Here is a 21,408-nt window from a genome sequence, read left to right on the forward strand (position 1 = left end):
TTATAAAAAAATGTCATTTAGATTGAGCCTCATGTTGACTAACCACTTTTTAACGCCTCAATGTGACCAAAATTGCTATTTTTACAGACTTTTTCTCCTACTGAGAAGCTTCTATTTCTGCCAATTTCAGGCATTAAAAAGACTCTAAACACACTTATTTTAGTTCCAAAAGTGATAATTCACATGCAATAGTCATTTACAGTCAAAAAATTAAACATAAAAAAATTACAATTTCTGACCATCTGGTGAAAGTTCGACAGGTCACGGGTCATTGTTTTTCATCAGAAAATTGTTTTTTTGGACTGTAGAAAAATTCATAAAAAAATGTCATTTAGATTGAGCCTCATGTTGACTAATCACTTTTTAACGCCTCAATGTGACCAAAATTGCTATTTTTACAGACTTTTTCTCCTACTGAGAAGCTTCTATTTCTGCCAATTTCAGGCATTAAAAAGACTCTAAACACACTTATTTTAGTTCCAAAAGTGATAATTCACATGCAATAGTCATTTACAGTCAAAAAATTAAACATAAAAAAATTACAATTTCTGACCATCTGGAGAAATTTCGACAGGTCACGGGAACTGTTTTTCATCAGAAAATTGATTTTTTGGACTGTAGAAAAATGTATTCAAAATGTCATTTAGATTGAGACTCATGTAAAATAACTACTTTTTAAAGCCTCAATGTGACCAAAATTGCCATTTTTACAGACTTTTTCTCCTACTCAGAAGCTTCTATTTCGACCAATTTCAGGCATTTAAATGACTCTAAACACACTTATTTTAGTTCCAAAAGTGATAATTAACATGCAATAGTCATTTACAGTCAAAAAATTAAACATAAAAAAATTACAATTTCTGACCATCTGGAGAAATTTCGACAGGTCACGGGAACTGTTTTTCATCAGAAAATTGATTTTTTGGACTGTAGAAAAATGTATTCAAAATGTCATTTAGATTGAGACTCATGTTAAATAACTACTTTTTAAAGCCTCAATGTGACCAAAATTGCCATTTTTACAGACTTTTTCTCCTACTCAGAAGCTTCTATTTCGACCAATTTCAGGCATTTAAATGACTCTAAACACACTTATTTTAGTTCCAAAAGTGATAATTAACATGCAATAGTCATTTACAGTCAAAAAATTAAACATAAAAAAATTACAATTTCTGACCATCTGAAGAAAGTTCGACAGGTCACGGGTCACCGTTTTTCATCAGAGAATTGATTTTTTGGACTATAGAAAAATGTATACAAAATGTCATTTAGATTGAGACTCATGTTGAATTACTACTTTTTAAAGCCTCATTGTGACCAAAATTGCCATTTTCACAGACTTATTCTCCTACTCAGAAGCTTCTATTTCGACCAATTTCAGGCATTAAAATGACTCTAAACACACTTATTTTAGTTCCAAAAGTGATAATTCACATGCAAAAGTCATTTACAGTCAAAAAATTAAACATAAAAAAATTACAATTTCTGACCATCTGGAGAAAGTTCGACAGGTCACGGGTCACCGTTTTTCAACAGAAAATGGATTTTTTGGACTGTAGAAAAATGTTTTCAAAATGTCATTTGGATTGAGACTCATGTTGAATTACTACTTTTTAAAGCCCCAAATTGACCAAAATTGCCATTTTTACAGACTTTTTCTCCTACTCAAAAGCTTCAATTTCGACCAATTTCAGGCAATTAAATGACTCTAAACACACTTATTTTAGTTCCAAAAGTGATAATTCACATGCAATAGTCATTTACAGTCAAAAAACTTAAACCTAAAAAAATTACAATTTCTGACCATCTGGAGAAAGTTCGACAGGTCACGGGTCACCGTTTTTCATCAGAAAATTGATTTTTTGGACTGTAGAAAAATGTATTCAAAATGTCATTTGGATTGTGTCTCATGTTGAATAACTCCTTTTTAAAGCCCCAATTTGACCAAAATTGCCATTTTTACAGACTTTTTCTCCTACTCAAAAGCATCTATTTCGAACAATTTCAGGCATTTAAATGACTCTAAACACACTTATTTTAGTTCCAAAAGTGATAATTAACGTGCAATAGTCATTTACAGTCAAAAAATTAAACATAAACAAATTACAATTTCTGACCATCTGGAGAAAGTTCGACAGGTCATGGGTCACCGTTTTTCATCAGAAAATGGATTTTTTGGACTATAGAAAAATGTATACAAAACGTCATTTGGATTGAGACTCATGTTGAATTACTACTTTTTAAAGCCTCAATGTGACCAAAACTGCCATTTTTACAGTCATTTTCTCATACTCGGAAGCTTCTATTTCGACCAATTACAGGCATTTAAATGACTCTAAACACACTTATTTTTGAGCCAAGAGTTCTAATTCACATGCAATAGTCATTTACAGTCAAAAAATTAAACATAAAAAAATTACAATTTCTGACCATCTGGTGAAAGTTCGACAGGTCACGGGTCATTGTTTTTCATCAGAAAATTGTTTTTTTGGACTGTAGAAAAATTCATTCAAAATGTCATTTAGATTGAGCCTCATGTTGACTAACCACTTTTTAACGCCTCAATGTGACCAAAATTGCTATTTTTACAGACTTTTTCTCCTTCTGAGAAGCTTCTATTTCTGCCAATTTCAGGCATTAAAAAGACTCTAAACACACTTATTTTAGTTCCAAAAGTGATAATTCACATGCAATAGTCATTTACAGTCAAAAAATTAAACATAAAAAAATTACAATTTCTGACCATCTGGAGAAATTTCGACAGGTCACGGGAACTGTTTTTCATCAGAAAATTGATTTTTTGGACTGTAGAAAAATGTATTCAAAATGTCATTTGGATTGAGACTCATGTAAAATAACTACTTTTTAAAGCCTCATGTGACCAAAATTGCCATTTTTACAGACTTTTTCTCCTACTCAGAAGCTTCTATTTCGACCAATTTCAGGCATTTAAATGACTCTAAACACACTTATTTTAGTTCCAAAAGTGATAATTAACATGCAATAGTCATTTACAGTCAAAAAATTAAACATAAAAAAATTACAATTTCTGACCATCTGGAGAAAGTTCGACAGGTCACAGGTCACCGTTTTTCATCAGAAAATGGATTTTTTGGACTATAGAAAAATGTATACAAAATGTCATTTGGATTGAGACTCATGTTGAATTACTACTTTTTAAAGCCTCAATGTGACCAAAACTGCCATTTTTACAGACTTTTTCTCATACTCGGAAGCTTCTATTTCGACCAATTACAGGCATTTAAATGACTCTAAACACACTTATTTTTGTTCCAAGATTTCTAATTCACATAAAATAGTCATTTACAGTCAACAAATTAAACATAAAAAAATTACAATTTCTGACCATCTGGTGAAAGTTCGACAGGTCACGGGTCATTGTTTTTCATCAGAAAACTGTTTTTTTGGACTGTAGAAAAATTCATTCAAAATGTTATTTAGATTGAGCCTCATGTTGACTAACCACTTTTTAACGCCTCAATGTGACCAAAATTGCTATTTTTACAGACTTTTTCTCCTACTGAGAAGCTTCTATTTTTGCCAATTTCAGGCATTAAAAAGACTCTAAACACACTTATTTTAGTTCCAAAAGTGATAATTCACATGCAATAGTCATTTACAGTCAAAAAATTAAACATAAAAAAATTACAATTTCTGACCATCTGGAGAAATTTCGGCAGGTCACGGGAACTGTTTTTCATCAGAAAATTGATTTTTTGGACTGTAGAAAAATGTATTCAAAATGTCATTTGGATTGAGACTCATGTAAATAACTACTTTTTAAAGCCTCAATGTGACCAAAATTGCCATTTTTACAGACTTTTTCTCCTACTCAGAAGCTTCTATTTCGACCAATTTCAGGCATTTAAATGACTCTAAACACACTTATTTTATTTCCAAAAGTGATAATTAACATGCAATAGTCATTTACAGTCAAAAAATTAAACATAAAAAAATTACAATTTCTGACCATCTGGAGAAAGTTCGATAGGTCACGGGTCACCGTTTTTCATCAGAAAATGGAATTTTTGGACTATAGAAAAATGTATACAAAATGTAATTTGGATTGAGACTCATGTTGCATTACTACTTTTTAAAGCCTCAATGTGACCATAACTGCCATTTTTACAGACTTTTTATCCTACTCAGAAGCTTCTATTTCGACCATTTCAGGCATTAAAATGACTCTAAACACACTTATTTTAGTTCCAAAAGTGATAATTAACATGCAATAGTAATTTACAGTCAAAAAATTAAACGTAAAAAAATTACAATTTCTGACCATCTGGAGAAAGTTCGACAGGCCACGGGTCACCGTTTTTCATCAGAAAATGGAGTTTTTGGACTGTAGAAAAATGTATTCAAAATGTCATTTGGATTGTGCCTCATGTTGAATAACTATTTTTTAAAGCCAAATTGTGACCAAAATTGCCATTTTCACAGACTTATTCTCCTACTCAGAAGCTTCTATTTCGACCAATTTCAGGCATTAAAATGACTCTAAACACAATTATTTTAGTTCCAAAAGTGATAATTCACATGCAATAGTCATTTACAGTCAAAAAATAAAGTTAAAAAAATTACAATTTCTGACCATCTGGAGAAAGTTTGACACGTCACGGGTGATCGTTTTTCATCAGAAAATTGTTTTTTTGGACTGTAGAAAAATTCATTCAAAATGTCATTTGGATTGAGCCTCATGTTGAATAACTACTTTTTAAAGCCTCCATGTGACCAAAATTGCCATCTTTACAGACTTTTTCTCCTACTAAAAAGCTTCTATTTCGAACAATTTCAGGCATTTAAAAGACTCTAAACACACTTATTTTAGTTACAAAAGTGATAATTCACATGCAATAGTCATTTACAGTCAAAAAATTAAACATAAAAAAATTACAATTTCTGACCATCTGGAGAAAGTTGGACAGGTCACGGGTCACCGTTTTTCATCAGAAAATGGATTTTTTGGACTATAGAAAAATGTATACAAAATGTCATTTGGATTGAGACTCATGTTGAATAACTACTTTTTAAAGCCCCAATTTGACCAAAATTGCCATTTTTACAGATTTTTTATCATACTCAAAAGCTTCTATTTCGACAAATTTCAGGCATTAAAATGACTCTAAACGCACCTATTTTAGTTCCAAAAGTGATAATTCACATGCAATAGTCATTTACAGTCAAAAAATAAAGTTAAAAAAATTACAATTTCTGACCATCTGGAGAAAGTTCGACAGGTCACGGGTCATCGTTTTTCATCAGAAAATTGTTTTTTTGGACTGTAGAAAAATGTATACAAAATGTCATTTGGATTGTGCCTCATGTTGAATAACTATTTTTTAAAGCCTCATTGTGACCAAAATTGCCATTTTCACAGACTTATTCTCCTACTCAGAAGCTTCTATTTCGACCAATTTCAGGCATTAAAATGACTCTAAACACACTTATTTTAGTTCCAAAACTGATAATTCACATGCAAAAGTCATTTACAGTCAAAAAATTAAACATAAAAAAATTACAATTTCTGACCATCTGGAGAAAGTTCGACAGGTCACGGGTCACCGTTTTTCATCAGAAAATGGATTTTTTGGACTGTAGAAAAATGTTTTCAAAATGTCATTTGGATTGAGCCTCTTGTTGAATAACTACTTTTTAAAGCCCCAATTTGACCAAAATTGCCATTTTTACAGATTTTTTATCCTACTCAAAAGCTTCTATTTCGACAAATTTCAGGTATTAAAATGACTCTAAACAAACTTATTTTAGTTCCAAAAGTGATAATTCACATGCAATAGTCATTTACAGTCAGAAAATTAAATATAAAAAAATTATCATTTCTGACCATCTGGAGAAAGTTCGACAGGTCACGGATCACCTTTTTTCATCAGAAAATGGATTTTTTGGACTGTAGAAAAATGCATTCAAAATGTCATTTGGATTGTGTCTCATGTTGAATTACTACTTTTTAAAGCCTCTATTTGACCAAAATTGCCAATTTTACAGTCTTTTTCTCCTACTCAGAAGCTTCTATTTTGACCAATTTCAGGCATTAAAATGACTCTAAACACAATTATTTTAGTTCCAAAAGTGATAATTCACATACAATAGTCATTTACAGTCAAATAATTAAACATTAAAAAATTACAATTTCTGAACATCTGGAGAAAGTTTGACAGGTCACAGGTCATCGTTTTTCAACAGAAAATGGATTTTTTGGACTATAGAAAAATGTTTTCAAAATGTTTTTTGGATTGAGCCTCTTGTTGAATAACTACTTTTTAAAGCCCCAATTTGACCAAAATCGCCATTTTTACAGATTTTTTATCATACTCAAAAGCTTATATTTCGACAAATTTCAGGCATTAAAATGACTCTAAACGCACCTATTTTAGTTCCAAAAGTGATAATTCACATGCAATAGTCATTTACAGTCAAAAAATAAAGTTAAAAAAATTACAATTTCTGACCATCTGGAGAAAGTTTGACAGGTCACGGGTCATCGTTTTTCATCAGAAAATTGTTTTTTTGGACTGTAGAAAAATTCATTCAAAATGTCATTTGGATTGTGTCTCATGTTGAATTACTACTCTTTAAAGCCTCTATTTGACCAAAATTGCCATTTTTACAGTCTTTTTCTCCTACTCAGAAGCTTCTATTTTGACCAATTTCAGGCATTAAAATGACTCTAAACACAATTATTTTAGTTCCAAAAGTGATAATTCACATGCAATAGTCAATTACAGTCAAAAAATTAAACTTAAAAAAATTACAATTTCTGACCATCTGGAGAAAGTTCGACAGGTCACGAATCATCATTTTTCATCAGAAAATAGTTTTTTTGGACTGTAGAAAAATTCATTCAAAATGTCATTTGGATTGCGACTCGTGTTGAATTACTACTTTTTAAAGCCTCCATGTGACCAAAATTGCAATTTTTACAGACTTCTTCTCCCACTAAAAAGCTTCTATTTTGAACAATTTCAGGCATTTAAAAGACTCTAAACACACTTATTTTAGTTACAAAAGTGATAATTCACATGCAATAGTCATTTACAGTCAAAAAATCAAACATAAAAAAATTGCAATTTCTGACCATCTCGAGAAAGTTCGACAGGTCACGGGTCATCGTTTTTCATCAGAAAATTGTTTTTTTGGAGTGTAGAAAAATTCATTCAAAATGTCATTTGGATTGAGACTCATGTTGAATTACTACTTTTTAAAGCCTCTATGTGACCAAAATTGCCATTTTTACAGACTTTTTCTCCTACTCAGAAGCTTCTATTTCTACCAATTTCAGGCATTAAAAAGACTCTAAACACACTTATTTTAGTTACAAAAGTGATAATTCACATACAATAGTCATTAACAGCCAAAAACTTAAACAATAAAAAATTACCAATTCTGACCATCTGGAGAATGTTCGACAGGTCACGGGACACTGTTTTTCATCAGAAAATAGATTTTTTTAACTTTACAAAAATGTATTCAAAATGTCATTTGGATTGTGTCTCATGTTGAATAACTACTTTTTAAAGCCTCAATGTGACCAAAATTGCCATTTTTATAGACTTTTTCTACTACTCAGAAGCTTCTATTTCGACCAATTTCAGGCATTAATATGACTCTAAACACACTTCTTTTAGTTCCAAAAGTGATAATTCACATGCAATAGTCATTTACAGTCAAAAAATTAAACATAAAAAAATTACAATTTCTGACCATCTGGTGAAAGTTTCACAGGTCACTGGTCATCGTTTTTCATCAGAAAATTGTTTTTTTGGACAGTAGAAAAATTCATTCAAAATGTCATTTGGATTGAGCCTCATGTTGACTAACAACTTTTTAACGCCTCAATGTGACCAAAATTGCCATTTTTACAGACTTTTTCTCCTACTCAGAAGCTTCTATTTCTACCAATTTCAGGCATTAAAAAGACTCTAAACATACTTATTTTAGTTACTAACGTGATAATTCACATACAATAGTCATTTACAGTCAAAAACTTAAACAATAAAAAATGACCAATTCTGACCATCTGGAGAATGTTCGAAAGGTCACGGGACACTGTTTTTCATCAGAAAATAGATTTTTTTGACTTTACAAAAATGTATTCAAAATGTCATTTGGATTGTGTCTCATGTTGAATAACTACTTTTTAAAGCCTCAATGTGACCAAAATTGCCATTTTTATAGACTTTTTCTCCTACTCAGAAGCTTCTATTTCGACCAATTTCAGGCATTAATATGACTCTAAACACACTTCTTTTAGTTCCAAAAGTGATAATTCACATGCAATAGTCACTTACAGTCAAAAAATTAAAGTAAAAAAAATTACAATTTCTGACCATCTGGAGAAAGTTCGACAGGTCATCGTTTTTCATCAGAAAATTGTTTTTTTGGACTGTAGAAAAATTCATTCAAAATGCCATTTGGATTGAGACTCATGTTGAATTTCTACTTTTTAAAGCCTCTATGTGACCAAAATTGCCATTTTTACAGACTTTTTCTCCTACTCAGAAGCTTCTATTTCGACCAATTACAGGCATTTAAATGATTCTAAACACACTTATTTTTGTTCCAAGAGTTCTATTTCACATGCAATAGTCATTTAGAGTCAAAAAATTAAACATAAAAAAATTACAATTTCTGACCATCTGGAGAAAGTTCGACAGGTCACGGGTCACCGTTTTCCATCAGAAAATGGATTTTGTGGACTGTAAGGGTGGCGTAGTTCGCGAAGTAGCACTTCACGAAGCTACGCAAAGTGAAGTTCGCACTACACGAGCTACGCGTAGCACTTCGCGAACTGCGTAGTAACATGTTCGCACTGTGCAAGATGTTGTTTTCAATGATTGCACAGTGCGGACAAGCAACCGGCACTGTGCAATCATTGAAAATGGCATCTTGCACAGTGCGAGCTGTAGTTTTCTGCTGCTCGAGTAGATTTTTACTCGAGCAGCAGCTTTCTCAACGCGAACTGGTAGTTTCTCATCGCGAGCAGTCGCGAGCATACGCGACCCCTCGCAATGAGAAACCTGACCTCCTCGCGTTGGGAATCTCGCCGGGAGGTTTATTTTACATGCTCGCGATCGCGAACAAGGAAAAAGTCTCGCCGGGATGTCATTTTGCTTGCTCGCGGTCGCCAACTTGACGTTGAGGACCGCGAGCAAGCAAAAAATGACCGCAGCACTACGCAACACTACGCTACGCGTGTTCGCACTGTGCTACGTGCAGTTCGCGTAGTGCGAAGTAGCGCGAACTTCGCAAACTACGCGAGCGTAGCGTAGTGCTTCGCCCAGGCCTAGTGGACTGTAGAAAAATGTATTCAAAATGTCATTTGGATTGAGCCTCATGTTGAATAACTACTTTTTAAAGCCCCAATTTGACCAAAATTGCCATTTTTACAGACTTTTTCTCCTACTCAAAAGTTTCTATTTCGACCAATTTCAGGCATTTAAATGACTTTAAACAAACTTATTTTAGTTCCAAAAGTGATAATTAACATGCAATAGTCATTTACAGTCAAAAAATTAAACATAAAAAAAATACAATTTCTGACCATCTGGAGAAAGTTCGACAGGTCACGGGTCACCGTTTTTCATTAGAAAATGGATTTTTTGGACTGTAGAAAAATGTATTCAAAATGTCATTTGGATTGAGACGCATGTTGAATAACTACTTTTTAAAGCCTCAATGTGACCAAAATTGCCATTTTTACAGACTTTTTCTCCTACTCAGAAGCTTCTATTTCTACCAATTTCAGGCATTAAAATGACTCTAAACACACTTATTTTAGTTCCAAAAGTGATAATTCACATGCAATAGTCATTTACAGTCAAAAATTTAAAGTAAAAAAAATTACAATTTCTGACAATCTGGAGAAAGTTCGACAGGTCACGGGTCATCGTTTTTCATCAGAAAATTGTTTTTTTGGAGTGTAGAAAAATTCATTCAAAATGTCATTTGGATTGAGACTCATGTTGAATTACTACTTTTTAAAGCCTCTATGTGACCAAAATTGCCATTTTTACAGACTTTTTCTCCTACTCAGAAGCTTCTATTTCTACCAATTTCAGGCATTAAAAAGACTCTTAACACACTTATTTTAGTTACAAAAGTGATAATTCACATACAATAGTCATTTACAGCCAAAAACTTAAACAATAAAAAATTACCAATTCTGACCATCTGGAGAATGTTCGACAGGTCACGGGACACTGTTTTTCATCAGAAAATTGTTTTTTTTGACTTTGGAAAAATGTATTGAAAATGTCATTTGGATTGTGTCTCATGTTGAATAACTACTTTTTAACCCCTTCAATGCCCATGACGAGCTGGACTCGTCATGGGCTGCGGTGGCGCTGTGCCCATGACGAGTCCAGCTCGTCATGAACTCCGCCCGCTAATGAAAGGCGCGGCACTGGGCGGGGAAAGGGGCGGGCATGCAAGGGGTTAAAGCCCCAATTTGACCAAAATTGCCATTTTTACAGACTTTTTCTCCTACTGAGAAGCTTCTATTTCGGCCAATTTCAGGAATTAAAAAGAATCTAAACAGACTTATGTTAGTTCCAAAAGTGATAATTCACATGCAATAGTCATTTACAGTCAAAAAATTAAACATAAAAAAATTACAATTTCTGACCATCTGGAGAAATTTCGACAGGTCACGGGACACTGTTTTTCATCAGAAAATTGATTTTTTTGACTTTAGAAAAATGTATTGAAAATGTCATTTGGATTGTGTCTCATGTTGAATAACTACTTTTTAAAGCCCCAATTTGACCAAAATTGCCATTTTTACAGACTTTTTCTCCTACTGAGAAGCTTCTATTTCTGCCAATTTCAGGAATTAAAAAGACTCTAAACACACTTTTTTTAGTTCCAAAAGTGATAATTCACATGCAATAGTCATTTACAGTCAAAAAATTAAACATAAAAAAATTACAATTTCTGACCATCTGGAGAAATTTCGACAGGTCACGGGAACTGCTTTTCATCAGAAAATGGATTTTTTGGACTGTAGAAAAATGTATTCAAAATTTCATTTGGATTGAGACTCATGTTGAATAACTACTTTTTAAAGCCTCAATGTGACCAAAATTGCCATTTTTACAGACATTTTCTCCTACTCAGAAGTTTCTATTTCTACCAATTTCAGGCATTAAAATGACTCTAAACGCACTTATTTTAGTTACAAAAGTGAGAATTCACATGCAATAGTCATTTACAGTCAAAAACTTAAACAATAAAAAATTACCAATTCTGACCATCTGGAGAATGTTCGACAGGTCACGGGACACTGTTTTTCATCAGAAAATTGATTTTTTTGACTTTAGAAAAATGTATTAAAAATGTCATTTGGATTGTGTCTCATGTTGAATAACTACTTTTTAAAGCCCCAATTTGACCAAAATTGCCATTTTTACAGACTTTTTCTCCTACTCAAAAGCTTCTATTTCGACCAATTTGAGGCAATTAAATGACTCTAAACACACTTATTTTAGTTCCAAAAGTGATAATTAACATGCAATAGTCATTTACAGTCAAAAACGTAAACAATAAAAAATTACCAATCTGACCCTCTGTAGAATGTTCGACAGGTCACGGGTCATCATTTTTCATCCGAAAAATGTTTTTTTTGGACTGTAGAAAAATGTATTCAAAATGTCATTTGGATTGTGCCTCATGTTGAATAACTACTTTTTAAAGCCTCAATGTGACCAAAATTGACATTTTTACAGACTTTTTCTCCTAATCAGAAGCTTCTATTTCGACCCATTTCAGGCATTCAAATGACTCTAAACACACTTATTTTAGTTCCAAAAGTGATAATTCACATGCAATAGTCATTTACAGTCAAAAAACTTAAACATAAAAAAATTACAATTTCTGACCATCTTGAGAAAGTTCGACAGGTCACGGGTCACCGTTTTTCATCAGAAAATAGATTTTTTGGACTGTAGAAAAATGTATTCAAAATGTCATTTGGATTGTGTCTCATGTTGAATAGCTACTTTTTAAAGCCCCAATTTGACCAAAATTGCCATTTTACAGACTTTTTCTCCTACTCAAAAGCATCTATTTCGACCAATTTCAGGCATTTAAATGACTCTAAACACACTTATTTTAGTTCCAAAAGTGATAATTCACATGCAATAGTCATTTACAGTCAAAAAATTAAACATAAAAAAATTACAATTTCTGACCATCTGGAGAAAGTTCGACAGGTCACGGGTCACCGTTTTTCATCAGAAACTTGATTTTTTGGACTATAGAAAAATGTATACAAAATGTCATTTGGATTGAGACTCATGTTGAATTACTACTTTTTAAAGCCTCAATGTGACCAAAACTGCCATTTTTACAGACATTTTCACATACTCGGAAGCTTCTATTTCGACCAATTACAGGCATTTAAATGACTCTAAACACACTTATTTTTGTTCCAAGAGTTCTAATTCACATGCAATAGTCATTTACAGTCAAAAAATTAAACATAAAAAAATTACAATTTCTGACCATCTGGTGAAAGTTCGACAGGTCACGGGTCATTGTTTTTCATCAGAAAATTGTTTTTTTGGACTGTAGAAAAATTCATTGAAAATGTCATTTAGATTGAGCCTCATGTTGACTAACCACTTTTTAACGCCTCAATGTGACCAAAATTGCTATTTTTACAGACTTTTTCTCCTACTGAGAAGCTTCTATTTCTGCCAATTTCAGGCATTAAAAAGACTCTAAACACACTTATTTTAGTTCCAAAAGTGATAATTCACATGCAATAGTCATTTACAGTCAAAAAATTAAACATAAAAAAATTACAATTTCTGACCATCTGGAGAAATTTCGACAGGTCACGGGAACTGTTTTTCATCAGAAAATTGATTTTTTGGACTGTAGAAAAATGTATTCAAAATGTCATTTGGATTGAGACTCATGTAAAATAACTTCTTTTTAAAGCCTCAATGTGACCAAAATTGCCATTTTTACAGATTTTTTATACTACTCAAAAGATTCTATTTCAACAAATTTCAGGTATTAAAATGACTCTAAACAAACTTATTTTAGTTCCAAAAGTGATAATTCACATGCAATAGTCATTTACAGTCAAAAAATTAAATATAAAAAAATTATCATTTCTGACCATCTGGAGAAAGTTCGACAGGTCACGGATCACCTTTTTTCATCAGAAAATTGATTTTTTGGACTGTAGAAAAATGCATTGAAAATGTCATTTGGATTGAGCCTCATGTTGACTAACCACTTTTTAACGCCTCAATGTGACCAAAATTGCTATTTTTACAGACTTTTTCTCCTACTGAGAAGCTTCTATTTCTGCCAATTTCAGGCATTAAAAAGACTCTAAACACACTTATTTTAGTTCCAAAAGTGATAATTCACATGCAATAGTCATTTACAGTCAAAAAATTAAACATAAAAAAATTACAATTTCTGACCATCTGGAGAAAGTTCGACAGGTCACTGGTCACCGTTTTTCATCAGAAAATTGATTTTTTGGACTATAGAAAAATGTATACAAAATGTCATTTGGATTGAGACTCATGTTGAATTACTACATTTTAAAGCCTCAATGTGACCAAAACTGCCATTTTTACAGACTTTTTATCCTACTCAAAAGCATCTATTTCGACCAATTTCAGGCATTTAAATGACTCTAAACACACTTATTTTAGTTCCAAAAGTGATAATTAACATGCAATAGTCATTTACAGTCAAAAAATTAAACATAAACAAATTACAATTTCTGACCATCTGGAGAAAGTTCGAAAGGTCATGGGTCACCGTTTTTCATCAGAAAATGGATTTTTTGGACTATAGAAAAATGTATACAAAATGTCTTTTGGATTGAGACTCATGTTGAATTACTACTTTTTAAAGCCTCAATGTGACCAAAACTGCCATTTTTACAGTCATTTTCTCATACTCGGAAGCTTCTATTTCGACCAATTACAGGCATTTAAATGACTCTAAACACACTTATTTTTGTTCCAAGAGTTCTAATTCACATGCAATAGTCATTTACAGTCAAAAAATTAAACATAAAAAAATTACAATTTCTAACCATCTGGTGAAAGTTCGACAGGTCACGGGTCATTGTTTTTCATCAGAAAATTGTTTTTTTGGACTGTAGAAAATTTTATTCAAAATGTCATTTAGATTGAGCCTCATGTTGACTAACCACTTTTTAACGCCTCAATGTGACCAAAATTGCTATTTTTACAGACTTTTTCTCCTACTGAGAAGCTTCTATTTCTGCCAATTTCAGGCATTAAAAAGACTCTAAACACACTTATTTTAGTTCCAAAAGTGATAATTCACATGCAATAGTCATTTACGGTCAAAAAATTAAACATAAAAAAATTACAATTTCTGACCATCTGGAGAAATTTCGACAGGTCACGGGAACTGTTTTTCATCAGAAAATTGATTTTTTGGACTGTAGAAAAATGTATTCAAAATGTCATTTGGATTGAGACTCATGTAAAATAACTTCTTTTTAAAGCCTCAATGTGACCAAAATTGCCATTTTTACAGATTTTTTATACTACTCAAAACTTCTATTTCGACAAATTTCAGGTATTAAAATGACTCTAAACAAACTTATTTTAGTTCCAAAAGTGATAATTCACATGCAATAGTCATTTACAGTCAAAAAATTAAATATAAAAAAAATTATCATTTCTGACCATCTGGAGAAAGTTCGACAGGTCACGGATCACCTTTTTTCATCAGAAAATTGATTTTTTGGACTGTAGAAAAATGCATTCAAAATGTCATTTGGATTGAGCCTCATGTTGAATAATTACTTTTTAAAGACCCAATGTGACCAAAATTGCCATTTTTACAGACTTTTTCTCCTACTCAGAAGCTTCTATTTCGACCAATTTCAGGCATTTAAATGACTCTAAAAACACTTATTTTAGTTCCAAAAGTGATAATTAACATGCAATAGTCATTTACAGTCAAAAAATTAAACATAAAAAAATTACAATTTCTGACCATCTGGAGAAAGTCCGACAGGTCACTGGTCACCGTTTTTTATCAGAAAATTGATTTTTTGGACTATAGAAAAATGTATACAAAATGTCATTTGGATTGAGACTCATGTTGAATTACTACTTTTAAAGCCTCAATGTGACCAAAAATGCCATTTTTACAGACTTTTTATCCTACTCAGAAGCTTCTATTTCGACCAATTTCAGGCATTAAAATGACTCTAAACACACTTATTTTGGTTCCAAAAGTGATAATTAACATGCAATAGTAATTTACAGTGAAAAAATTAAACGTAAAAAAATTACAATTTCTGACCATCTGGAGAAAGTTCGACAGGCCACGGGTCACTGTTTTTCATCAGAAAATGGATTTTTTGGACTGTAGAAAAATGTATTCAAAATGTCATTTGGATTGTGTCTCATGTTGAATAACTACTTTTTAAAGCCCCAATTTGACCAAAATTGCCATTTTTACAGACTTTTTCTCCTACTCAAAAGCATCTATTTCGACCAATTTCAGGCATTTAAATGACTCTAAACACACTTATTTTAGTTCCAAAAGTGATAATTAACATGCAATAGTCATTTACAGTCAAAAAATTAAACATAAACAAATTACAATTTCTGACCATCTGGAGAAAGTTCGACAGGTCATGGGTCACCGTTTTTCATCAGAAAATGGATTTTTTGGACTATAGAAAAATGTATACAAAATGTCTTTTGGATTGAGACTCATGTTGAATTACTACTTTTTAAAGCCTCAATGTGACCAAATTTGCCATTTTTACAGACTTTTTCTCCTACTCAGAAGCTTCTATTTCGACCAATTTCAGGCATTTAAATGACTCTAAACACACTTATTTTAGTTCCAAAAGTGATAATTAACATGCAATAGTCATTTACAGTCAAAAAATTAAACATAAAAAAATTACAATTTCTGACCATCTGGAGAAAGTTCGACAGGTCACGGGTCACCGTTTTTCATCAGAAAATGGATTTTTTGGACTATAGAAAAATGTATACAAAATGTCATTTGGATTGAGACTCATGTTGAATTACTACTTTTTAAAGCCTCAATGTGACCAAAATTGCCATTTTTACAGACTTTTTCTCCTACTCAGAAGCTTCTATTTCGACCAATTTCAGGCATTTAAATGACTCTAAACACACCTATTTTAGTTCCAAAAGTGATAATTAACATGCAATAGTCATTTACAGTCAAAAAATTAAACATAAAAAAATTACAATTTCTGACCATCTGGAGAAAGTTCGACAGGTCACGGGTCACCGTTTTTCATCAGAAAATGGATTTTTTGGACTATAGAAAAATGTTTACAAAATGTCTTTTGGATTGAGACTCATGTTGAATTACTACTTTTTAAAGCCTCAATGTGACCAAAACTGCCATTTTTACAGTCATTTTCTCATACTCGGAAGCTTCTATTTCGACCAATTACAGGCATTTAAATGACTCTAAACACACTTATTTTTGTTCCAAGAGTTCTAATTCACATGCAATAGTCATTTACAGTCAAAAAATTAAACATAAAAAAATTACAATTTCTAACCATCTGGTGAAAGTTCGACAGGTCACGGGTCATTGTTTTTCATCAGAAAATTGTTTTTTTGGACTGTAGAAAATTTTATTCAAAATGTCATTTAGATTGAGCCTCATGTTGACTAACCACTTTTTAACGCCTCAATGTGACCAAAATTGCTATTTTTACAGACTTTTTCTCCTACTGAGAAGCTTCTATTTCTGCCAATTTCAGGCATTAAAAAGACTCTAAACACACTTATTTTAGTTCCAAAAGTGATAATTCACATGCAATAGTCATTTACGGTCAAAAAATTAAACATAAAAAAATTACAATTTCTGACCATCTGGAGAAATTTCGACAGGTCACGGGAACTGTTTTTCATCAGAAAATTGATTTTTTGGACTGTAGAAAAATGTATTCAAAATGTCATTTGGATTGAGACTCATGTAAAATAACTTCTTTTTAAAGCCTCAATGTGACCAAAATTGCCATTTTTACAGATTTTTTATACTACTCAAAACTTCTATTTCGACAAATTTCAGGTATTAAAATGACTCTAAACAAACTTATTTTAGTTCCAAAAGTGATAATTCACATGCAATAGTCATTTACAGTCAAAAAATTAAATATAAAAAAAATTATCATTTCTGACCATCTGGAGAAAGTTCGACAGGTCACGGATCACCTTTTTTCATCAGAAAATTGATTTTTTGGACTGTAGAAAAATGCATTCAAAATGTCATTTGGATTGAGCCTCATGTTGAATAATTACTTTTTAAAGACCCAATGTGACCAAAATTGCCATTTTTACAGACTTTTTCTCCTACTCAGAAGCTTCTATTTCGACCAATTTCAGGCATTTAAATGACTCTAAAAACACTTATTTTAGTTCCAAAAGTGATAATTAACATGCAATAGTCATTTACAGTCAAAAAATTAAACATAAAAAAATTACAATTTCTGACCATCTGGAGAAAGTCCGACAGGTCACTGGTCACCGTTTTTTATCAGAAAATTGATTTTTTGGACTATAGAAAAATGTATACAAAATGTCATTTGGATTGAGACTCATGTTGAATTACTACTTTTAAAGCCTCAATGTGACCAAAAATGCCATTTTTACAGACTTTTTATCCTACTCAGAAGCTTCTATTTCGACCAATTTCAGGCATTAAAATGACTCTAAACACACTTATTTTGGTTCCAAAAGTGATAATTAACATGCAATAGTAATTTACAGTGAAAAAATTAAACGTAAAAAAATTACAATTTCTGACCATCTGGAGAAAGTTCGACAGGCCACGGGTCACTGTTTTTCATCAGAAAATGGATTTTTTGGACTGTAGAAAAATGTATTCAAAATGTCATTTGGATTGTGTCTCATGTTGAATAACTACTTTTTAAAGCCCCAATTTGACCAAAATTGCCATTTTTACAGACTTTTTCTCCTACTCAAAAGCATCTATTTCGACCAATTTCAGGCATTTAAATGACTCTAAACACACTTATTTTAGTTCCAAAAGTGATAATTAACATGCAATAGTCATTTACAGTCAAAAAATTAAACATAAACAAATTACAATTTCTGACCATCTGGAGAAAGTTCGACAGGTCATGGGTCACCGTTTTTCATCAGAAAATGGATTTTTTGGACTATAGAAAAATGTATACAAAATGTCTTTTGGATTGAGACTCATGTTGAATTACTACTTTTTAAAGCCTCAATGTGACCAAATTTGCCATTTTTACAGACTTTTTCTCCTACTCAGAAGCTTCTATTTCGACCAATTTCAGGCATTTAAATGACTCTAAACACACTTATTTTAGTTCCAAAAGTGATAATTAACATGCAATAGTCATTTACAGTCAAAAAATTAAACATAAAAAAATTACAATTTCTGACCATCTGGAGAAAGTTCGACAGGTCACGGGTCACCGTTTTTCATCAGAAAATGGATTTTTTGGACTATAGAAAAATGTATACAAAATGTCATTTGGATTGAGACTCATGTTGAATTACTACTTTTTAAAGCCTCAATGTGACCAAAATTGCCATTTTTACAGACTTTTTCTCCTACTCAGAAGCTTCTATTTCGACCAATTTCAGGCATTTAAATGACTCTAAACACACCTATTTTAGTTCCAAAAGTGATAATTAACATGCAATAGTCATTTACAGTCAAAAAATTAAACATAAAAAAATTACAATTTCTGACCATCTGGAGAAAGTTCGACAGGTCACGGGTCAATGTTTTTCATCAGAGAATTGATTTTTTGGACTATAGAAAAATGTATACAAAATGTCATTTGGATTGAGACTCATGTTGAATTACTACTTTTTAAAGCCTCAATGTGACCAAAACTGCCATTTTTACAGACATTTTCTCATACTCGGAAGCTTCTATTTCGACCAATTACAGGCATTTAAATGACTCTAAACACACTTATTTTTGTTCCAAGAGTTCTAATTCACATGCAATAGTCATTTACAGTCAAAAAATTAAACATAAAAAAATTACAATTTCTGACCATCTGGTGAAAGTTCGACAGGTCACGGGTCATTGTTTTTCATCAGAAAATAGTTTTTTTGGACTGTAGAAAAATTCATTCAAAATGTCATTTAGATTGAGCCTCATGTTGACTAACCACTTTTTAACGCCTCAATGTGATCAAAATTGCTATTTTTACAGACTTTTTCTCCTACTGAGAAGCTTCTATTTCTGCCAATTTCAGGCATTAAAAAGACTCTAAACACACTTATTTTAGTTCCAAAAGTGATAATTCACATGCAATAGTCATTTACAGTCAAAAAATTAAACATAAAAAAATTACAATTTCTGACCATCTGGAGAAATTTCGACAGGTCACGGGAACTGTTTTTCATCAGAAAATTGATTTTTTGGACTGTAGAAAAATGTATTCAAAATGTCATTCGGATTGAGACTCATGTAAAATAACTTCTTTTTAAAGCCTCAATGTGACCAAAATTGCCATTTTTACAGATTTTTTATACTACTCAAAAGCTTCTATTTCGACAAATTTCAGGTATTAAAATGACTCTAAACAAACTTATTTTAGTTCCAAAAGTGATAATTCACATGCAATAGTCATTTACAGTCAAAAAATTAAATATAAAAAAATTATCATTTCTGACCATCTGGAGAAAGTTCGACAGGTCACGGATCACCTTTTTTCATCAGAAAATTGATTTTTTGGACTGTAGAAAAATGCATTCAAAATGTAATTTGGATTGAGCCTCATGTTGAATAATTACTTTTTAAAGACCCAATGTGACCAAAATTGCCATTTTTTACAGACTTTTTCTCCTACTCAGAAGCTTCTATTTCGACCAATTTCAGGCATTTAAATGACTCTAAACACACTTATTTTAGTTCCAAAAGTGATAATTAACATGCAATAGTCATTTACAGTCAAAAAATTAAACATAAAAAAATTACAATTTCTGACCATCTGGAGAAAGTTCGACAGGTCACTGGTCACCGTTTTTCATCAGAAAATTGATTTTTTGGACTATAGAAAAATGTATACAAAATGTCATTTGGATTGAGACTCATGTTGAATTACTACTTTTTAAAGCCTCAATGTGACCAAAACTGCCATTTTTACAGACTTTTTATCCTAATCAGAAGCTTCTATTTCGACCAATTTCAGGCATTAAAATGACTCTAAACACACTTATTTTAGTTCCAAAAGTGATAATTAACATGCAATAGTAATTTACAGTGAAAAAATTAAACGTAAAAAAATTACAATTTCTGACCATCTGGAGAAAGTTCGACAGGCCACGTGTCACCGTTTTTCATCAGAAAATGGATTTTTTGGACTGTAGAAAAATGTATTCAAAATGTCATTTGGATTGTGCCTCATGTTGAATAACTATTTTTTAAAGCCTCATTGTGACCAAAATTGCCATTTTCACAGACTTATTCTACTACTCAGAAGCTTCTATTTCGACCAATTTCAGGCATTAAAATTACTCTAAACACACCTATTTTAGTTCCAAAACTGATAATTCACATGCAAAAGTCATTTACAGTCAAAAAATTAAACATAAAAAAATTACAATTTCTGAACATCTGGAGAAAGTTTGAAAGGTCACAGGTCATCGTTTTTCATCAGAAAATTGTTTATTTGGACTGTAGAAAAATTCATTCAAAATGTCATTTGGATTGTGTCTCATGTTGAATTACTATTTTTTAAAGCCTCTATTTGACCAAAATTGCCATTTTTACAGTCTTTTTCTCCTACTCAAAAGCTTCTATTTTGACCAATTTCAGGCATTAAAATGACTCTAAACACAATTATTTTAGTTCCAAAAGTGATAATTCACATGCAATAGTCATTTACAGTCAAAAAATTAAACATAAAAAAATTACAATTTCTGACCATCTGGAGAAAGTTCGACAGGTCACGGGTCACCGTTTTTCATCAGAAAATGGATTTTTTGGACTATAGAAAAATGTATACAAAATGTCATTTGGATTGAGAGTCATGTTGAATTACTACTTTTTAAAGCCTTAATGTGACCAAAATTGCCATTTTTACAGACTTTTTCTCCTACTCAGAAGCTTCTATTTCGACCAATTTCAGGCATTTAAATGACTCTAAACACACTTATTTTAGTTCCAAAAGTGATAATTAACATGCAATAGTCATTTACAGTCAAAAAATTAAACATAAAAAAATTACAATTTCTGACCATCTGGAGAAAGTTCGACAGGTCACGGGTCAATGTTTTTCATCAGCGAATTGATTTTTTGGACTATAGAAAAATGTATACAAAATGTCATTTGGATTGAGACTCA

Source organism: Triturus cristatus, chromosome 8, assembly GCF_964204655.1.
Source record: "Triturus cristatus chromosome 8, aTriCri1.1, whole genome shotgun sequence".
NCBI lineage: Eukaryota > Metazoa > Chordata > Amphibia > Caudata > Salamandridae > Triturus > Triturus cristatus.